The following is an 8,495-nucleotide window of genomic DNA, read 5'->3' as shown; positions in this document are numbered from 1 at the left end:
TCCACAGTGAGTTAAGACCCTCTTGGCCACTGCTTGTGTGTTGCTCCCACTCTGAGGCTCAGGACAGCTGGGGCAATGAGACAAAAGTAGGACAATGGCAGCTCCTGCCTGTGGACGGACGCCGGGCATAATTCACATGGGAAAGGTGTCAGGAGCGTATTTTGACTACAGCGTCATAAGCTCTGGGATTCGGGTCTGCAAGTGCCATCCTGACAGATAAATTGGTCAGAATTCAACTGTCTGTGACAAAAGGGCTGATCTCCCCAACTGCTTTCCTCCTGGGACCTTGTGGCTCACAGGAGGGAGAACTGGAAGTCCTTTGGCTTGCAATCGCCCAGCTTCTGAGAGGTCCAGCCCCTGGGCAGACCCGGCAAGGGGGCTGGCTGCCTGCCCTGGTGCCTCCCCCAGCTCTGGATGCCCTTGCCAGCACATAGCTCAAGGCCGGTGCAGGCCTTCCTGGTGTGTGCACAAAAGACGGGAGAGCAGGTGGACAAATGGGGTTGTACCGAGAGGCTGTGACACTTGGGGACCTGGATGCTGTCTTGTTGTGTGCCCTTGGAACCTCTTTTTCCTCTCTGGGCCTCAGTCTTTCTTGTTTTAAAATGTGGAAGTTCATTACTTCTCTTTTTCCTTCCCTTCTTCCTTTTCGCTCTCCCATCCTTCCCTCCCTCTTCCTTTCCTTTTTCTGCCTCTCTTCCTCCCTCCCTCCTCTTCCCTCTACCTGTAGACTTTCATGAAAGCTCCTAAGTGTTATATACTATGCTGGGTGCTAAGAGTTAGGTAAGTCTTACAAAGGTCCTAGCCCTCAAGGCAAATTTTCCTTCATTCACACATTTATTCATTCAACAAATATTAACTCAGCCCTGACCTTGTGCCTGGCTCTGGTAAACAGCAGGGCACTGGGAAGACAGGGCCCTTACCCCCCTGGAGCTCACAGTTCAGTGGGAGACATTAATCAAGTCAATCTGCCAATGAAGTCATGATTATTAATTGTGTTGAAGAGCTATAAAGTGAAAAAATAAGAAGTCTGGGATACAGAAAAGCAGGGAGTCCTATCTGGAGAGGGAAGTCTTGCAGAGGAGGGTATATACATATTTTTTGAGACGGAGTTTCACTCTTGTTGCCCAGGCTGGAGTGCAATGGCACGATCTCGGCTTACCACAACCTCTGCCTCCTGGGTTCAAGCGATTCTCCTGCCTCAGCCTCCCGAGTAGCTGGGATTACAGGCGTGTACCACCATGTCCAGCTAATTTTGTATTTTTAGTAGAGATGGGGTTTCTCCATTTTGGTCAGGTGGGTCTCGAACTCCCGACCTCAGGTGATCCACCCGCCTCGGCCTCCCAAAGTGCTGGGATTACAGGCATGAGCCACTGTGCCTGGCCGAGGGTACATTTAAGTTGAATGGAGGTGAGCAAATTGGGGTGAGGAGCATCCCAGTAGAAGATGGGTCATGCCAAGGTCCGTGGTGGGATGGTCAAGATTCCAAAGGGGCATCATGGTGATTCCAGAATTTCCAGGGGTGAGAGGGGCTCATTGTTTACCTCCTGGGCCACCTCAGTCTGGTCTGGATCTTGGCCCACCTGAGATTTTACACTTTAGCCAGCAGGGCTTCAGTTTTTGCATCTGTACAATGGGTGCACTTCTATTTGGGTGGTCCCTTTCACCTCTATTATTCTTTAGTTGCTGAGTAGAGCTAAAAGTTTCCCGGCACGTTTGACTTAAAGAGTCAGCAGAAAGAGGAGTTTTGACCCAGGTCTCAGCATCACACAAGCCCTAGTCTGAATTCTGGCTCTGCTGCTCTAGGGCTGGTTGACCAAGCTACTTTACCCCTCCAAGTCTCAGTTCCTCTGGTCCATGAAAGGGTACAGTTTACTAAATGTGAAAGGTCATCCTGAAGGTTGAACCAAAGGACACAGCATTTGCCAAGGGGTGGTCTGAATTTCATCAGCAGAAGGAGCAAGACATGAGCAAACTTTCCACTTTCATGTATTTAGTCTAGTGTATATTGGACACAAATAGAATGAGCACATTCTACCAGTACTTTCATGGATGTTCTTGCCTCAGATGACACCAAGATTAAAAAAATGTCCCCGAAAGTTAAAAAAATGATGGACAAATAGTGGAGGAAGGATTTATTTGAAGGGGCAGAAATGGTGAGAGTGGATGAATGGCCAAAGTGTGTCAGGTTCCAAGGGAGATCACGTGAAGTACTTAGCATCACGCTAAGGGCTCACCATGGCCTCCAGGATGGGTGGCTACAATACAATGATGATGATGATGATGGTGATATTGATGATGATGATGCTGATGATGATGGCGATGATGATAATGATGATGATGCTGATAATGATGGTGATGGTGATGATGATAGTGATGATGATGCTGATAATGACGGTGATGGTGATGATGATGGCGATGATGGTGATGGTGATGATGATGATGGCAGTGGTGATGGTGATGGTGATGATGGTGATGGTGATGATAATAGTGATGGTGATGATGATGGTGATGGTGCTGGTGAGGAGGAGAGGAGAATGAGGGTGATGATGATGGTAATGATGAGGAGGATGATGATAATGGTGAGGATGATGGTGATGGTGATGATGATGATGGTGCTGGTGACTTTTTGTTGTTGAGGAGACACCTCCTGTGTTATTGAGAAATGTGAATTCTTTTGGTTAAATTACTATGCAGCCTCAGGCAAAGTCCTCCCCCTTTCTGGGCTTGGACCACTCACCCACTTGGAGATGTTAGTGGACTACAACATCCTTTTATCTCCTATGGCTCCTAGGCCTGCCTGTTTTGCTGAGGTTCTGAATGGTAAGGCTGTGTTGAGGCAACCTCTGTCATCAAACCCTGGGGGAAACTTCTGGTGTAAATACCCAGCAGAGCCCCAAAATATGAACATTTGGTTAAAACCTGGCAGGGCCCAGCCACTGCCTCCCAGAGGTGAGATGGACATAATAGTTCTTTTGCTAGACCCGGTGATTTATGTACCTGCCCTGGAGGCTGTGATGTTTGCACTTGTTTGACGTAGGAAGCAGGGGGGCCAAGAAGGTATCAGGAAGAAGGTGTTTAATGATAATGATATTGGGTAAATATTAGGTGAGCAGTGGCGATGACCATAGGCTGGAAGCTGGGCCAAGGGTGTCTCTCCAGCTGGAAAGCCTGAGAGGTCTTGACTATATCAGGGCCCTGTGACAGCTGCTGCAATCCATATCCCTCACTCCAGAGTGTGCGTCTGAGCAACGAACTCACCTGAAAGGGAGATACTAATCCTCAAACTGCAGTACCTGAATCCAATTCACATCTTGTTTTTCCTCTCCAAGAGCAGCCTGGAATAGGGAGGAGAAGGCCGGGCCTCAGATCAGTCTTGGATTCAAATCCTGCCTCATTAACTATGTGATTTTGGGTGTTATATTTTGCCACTCAACCTCAGTATCTTTCTCTGTAAACTGGAATGAATCAATGCAGCTAAGATTCCTGAAGAAGAGCCAAAATTGGATGGAGGTGATTGTGCTTGGTACAAATATTGGGTAGCAGAGGAGAGCAGAGAAACCCAAGGGCACTGTGAGGATGAAGCCCACCTCATGCCTGGCATGCAGTAGGCACCCATCAGTGTCAGCTCATGCTTAGTCTTCAGGCTTGAGAAACATCTCTCAGGGAACCTGAAAAAGAGGCCATGATGTATATAGCAGCAAGAAGGGGCATCCCTGGCAGAGGGAACAGCACATGTGAAGGCCCGGAAGTGGGATGGAATCTGGGTTTGGTTAGGGAACCATGACACGTTCTGGGTGACAAGAAGCAGGGTCAGTATTGCACGTAGTTAGGCCAGGGAGAACGAAGAAAGGGTGTGGGGTAGCACATGGGGAGGTACAATCAGATTAGGGTTTTCTTTTTCTTAAATATTTATTTTGTTTAATTCCTTTATACACTAGTCATGTGCTATGGGGTTGAATGTGTCCCCCAAAATTCGTGTGTTAAAAACTTACTCCTCAATGTAACAGTGTTGAGAGGTGGGACCTTTAAGAGGTGATTAGGTCATAAGGGCTATCTTCTCATGAGTAGATTAATATCGCTGTCATGGGGAATGGCTTCATTATGGTGAGAGTGGATTTGTTATAAAAGTAAGTCTGGCTCTTGCTGTCTCTCTCTTGCACATACTTTTTTGCTCTTCTGCCTTTCGCCAGGGGGTGATGCAACAAGAAGGCCCTCCAGATGTAGCTCCTTGATCTTGGACTTTCCAGTCCCCAGAACCATGAGCCAAATGCATTTCTTTTCTTTATAAATTACCTAGTCTCTGGTATTCTGTTATAGCAATACAAACGAACTAAGACACCAAATATGTAATTTTATATACCTGCATAAGTGTCATGTCACTTATGTGTTTCTTTAGTGCTGACAGTTTTGCTTCCTTTTTTTCTTTCTCCTTGGCTTCCTCCACTGCTTCCTCCCATTGCAGACCACCCCCCGAGCCAGGTCACCCAAGTTAACTACCTAGTCTGAATTCTCCCATAATTTTCATAATTCTCTCCATACTCATGTCATCACATATGTGAAGCATTGCGATTGATGTTCCTTTCACAACGGGATCACATTGCACACACTTTCTCCATAGTGCTTTTTCCATGCCAGACATCTCCTGGTAATATCTTGAGCTGATTGGTACAACTCCATTCCCTCCTGTCCTTGGCTGCGTAATACTCCATGGCTTGGGTGTACCCTGATGCGTTCACCATTCCCTGACTGAGGCTTTGCTTTTCCTTTGTTTTTGCTGCTATGAATGATACTGCAGGAAACATTCTTGAGCACGTGCTTTAAGTGCCGTGTGTTTGTTTCTGTGGGAGAGATCCCCAGGAGGGGGATTGCTAGGGCATAAGGTAGATTTTACATTTTCAGAGATGTAGCAAGATTGCTTTTCTAAAAGGCTGTAAAGATGTAAAACACTTTACATCTCCAGCAGCGATGATCGAGAGGGTATTTTCTTCCCAGTCTAGTGGGGGTCATTGTTTCCAGGCTAATGGGAACCAGAGATTTGGGTTTTCAAAAGCTCTCTCTGCCTCCAGAGTGGGGAATGAGTTAGAAGGTGAGATGCATTTATTCAGTTGATTATTCAATTGATATCTGCGTTGTGAATTCTACAAGATCAGAGTCAGGTCTATCTAGTCCACTCCTATAACCTCCAGTACCTGACACAAGGTCTGGCACAGAGAAGGTGCTCAATGAATATTGGTGGAAAGGAAGAAGAAATGGATAGATGGGTGTGGGGGTGGGTGAATGGGTGAGGGATAGGTTGGCGGGAGGAAGGGTGGGTTGATGGGAGAATGGGTGGTTGGATGGGTGGAAGAATGGAGGGATGGATAAATTCTGAGAGTGAGCCATGATTTCTGAGGACTTCCATCTTTGTCCAGTCCTGGGTGTGAACAAATCCAAAATTAGTAAACTATCTGCTCCTCCTTTCATACTAAGGAAATGTAGCAGGACAGGTAGTTGGCAGAATGCCGGGAAAAATATGTCCCTGAAAGGAGAATTAATGAGCAGTTGTGAAGATTACAGAGTGAGTTGGTTTACCTTGCCCTGCTGGAGCTGGCTGAAGACTCTTAGGGTGCAGCAACAGGCAGCCACATCCACGACACCCCCCTGCCCAAATGCACGCCATGGTAGAGAGAGGGCTGTCGAAGGTTGAAGACAAGGCTCCCTTTGGAGGGCCCAATTTGTGATGAGAGGCTGGAGAGATGCCACTTCTCAAGATCTGATAAGAGTAACCAACACTGACGGGGCATGGTGGCTCACGCCTGTAATCCCAGCACTTTGGGAAGCCGAGGCGGGCAGATCACCTGAGGTCAAGAGTTCGAGACCAGCCTGGCCAACATGGTGAAACCCTGTCCCTACTAAAAATACAAAAATTAGCCAGGTGTGGCAGTGCGTGCCTGTAATCCCAGCTACTTGGGAAGCTGAGGCAGGAGAATCGCTTGAACTCGAGAGGCAGAGGTTGCCGTGAGCAAGATTGCGCCATTGCACTCCAGCCTGGCGACAGAGTGAGACTCTGCCTGAAAAAAAGAAAAAAGTAACCAACATTTATTGGGCACTTACTGTGTGAAAGGGGCTGTGACATACATCTCATTGTGTCCGTAACAACCGCTCGGGCAGCTACTCCTATTATTGGCATTTTGTAGGTGAGTAAAAGGGGGCTCAGACAGGCTTGTTTACTCATCAGATTACACAGCAAGGAAGTGAGCAGTTGACTAAGCTTCAGTCACAACTTTAATCCACTGCTCTTTGTTGCGTCTCTAATGCTGCCCAGTGGCATCCTACCTATGCAGGAGGGAGCTCAAACTTTCCCCTTCACATTCTGGCCTCAGCCTACCTACTTGGCAGCCCCAAGTGATCTTCGCCAAAGGGCCAGGGTGCTTTCAGCTCTTCCTGCCTCCTCTGCCCTCTGGAGGTCTATGGTGGGGAGGAGGGGAGGGAAGTGTGTCATGAAGAGGGGAGACCCATCTTCTAGTTCTGCCTCTGCTACTTCCTGGGCCTCAGCATCCTCATCTGCAAACTGGGTTTATATCTGCCCTTGAAGGATGCTGTGAGGAATCACAAGGTTGCTGTATTCTTGGGAGAGAGATTATTATCCCTGACCCTGCAGGATCTTTCTTGCTCTCCTTGTAGGGTCGTGCATCTGGCTTCATGAAGCCTTTGCGATCATCTCTAGGATGGCCCCCACAGGGCATAACAAGAGACCCTGATTTCCCACTTTATTCCCAGCCTTTACTCCCAGTGTGTGGTCCTGGACCACACACTCAGCCCTCCTCGCCTCCGCCTGCTTCCATTGTTCTTTCCTTTCACCTGGTCCTTGTCTTATCTTGGAATTGGCACCTAGGCATCCCTTCTTCTAAGTGCCTTTGTCTGCCCTGGATAAATTACTCTTTCTTGAACCAGTCCAGCCTAGACACTTTAGCTCAAACACTTAAGGAGGAATGCTCTCTGTATGTTCACCCCAATCTCATTCATTCATTTAATCACTCAATAAATATGCATTGAGAATCTATTATACCATGAGCCAGGCGCTGTTCTAGGAAGTAGGAAAATAACAGTAAAAACACTCATCCAATTCTCATGGTATTTGTATTTTTCAATGAAGGCATAGGCAAATAGAAAAAAATTATAAATGGGACTTGGGAATTTTTCAGGCTTTGTTCAGTGTGGTCCAAGGGGTGGAGGAATGAGTGGAAAGACGATCAAGCTCAATGGAAAGACAGCACATTACTCTGTACCTAAAATGGGGAATGAGCTCCCTGTCTTTGGAAGTGTGTAAGCATATCCTAGACAACTCCTTGACAGGGCTCCTGGCATCAGTGATGGGGTTGGCCTGGGAGACTTTTAAAGCCCCTCCCAGCTCCAGGTGTCCGTGACTATGGGCTGGACGCTCTCCAGGCTCCCCTGCTATGGAATTGCCCAAAGCCTGATGGCTATGAGCCCGTTTGCACTCAGGCTTCCTCACTCCCAGCTCACATCACACTGACTTCTGGCTCCTCAAACCTGTCTGGTTTTGCAGGGCACCCCTGGATCCTGGGCTGGCTGGGAGGGGACCTTCCCCCACTGCCTCCTCCTGGGCCCCTCCTGTTTATGAGGCTGTTGTCCAGGGTTGCTGGAGCGACGCTGGATCCACGCCCCACTCGGAGCCCACTGACTTTTGGGCTTTTTCGTGGCTTTTGAACATAGCAGCTGCTCCTGTCTCCTGTCTGAGTGGGTCTCTTGGATGAAAACCCATCGATGAGGGTGTTTCCAAGCACCCTGGGCTCACAAGAGCTCCTGGTTTTTCCTTCTGGCTCCAGCCGTGAGACCTTATTCCCAGCCATGTAGGGTGGAGTTCAAACCCAGGCTCTGTGGCTGGGCTGTATGAATTCAAATCCTGCCCAATCCTTAATCCTCCCTATGGACGTGCTTAGCTAAAGTATCTAGACCCTCCCTGTGTCTATCGCAATGATGACAAGGCTTAGTCTCTCCTGGGCAACCTGGACAGGCTTGGGTGGTGAGGAAACCCTCTTGGGATGAGGGAACAGACCCTAGAGTGCCACCCCGACATTCCCACCCTAGTGGATTTCTGTTTGACTCCAGGCTGAAGGCTGGGTGTCTGTGATGACCGATGGGCCTGCTTGTTTCCCGAAACTCCCTTGACATTCCCGTCATTTCACTCCCATCTCTCACCTGACCTTAGGCCTGGAGTGGGGCTTGTGTCCAGGATGCTCTGTCTTTCTGAAGTCCCTGTCCCTCCTGGACCTTGTGGAACCCAGAGTCCCTTCCACCCCGCCATTGGAGGGCCAGACACCACTGGCTCAGCAGATGGGGGACCTGAATGCTACTCTACTTTATTAAACTCCACTGTTTAGCTTTCGGCAGGTCACAGCTCCTTTCTGGGCCTTGGTTTCCGGTCCAATGTTTGGGTTAGGTCAGGTCAGTGATTTTAGACTTTATCCTCCCTCCCCCACACACCCTGCTTT

This window comes from Pongo pygmaeus, chromosome 23 (genome assembly GCF_028885625.2).
Source record: "Pongo pygmaeus isolate AG05252 chromosome 23, NHGRI_mPonPyg2-v2.0_pri, whole genome shotgun sequence".
NCBI lineage: Eukaryota > Metazoa > Chordata > Mammalia > Primates > Hominidae > Pongo > Pongo pygmaeus.
This window is presented reverse-complemented; position numbering follows the sequence as displayed.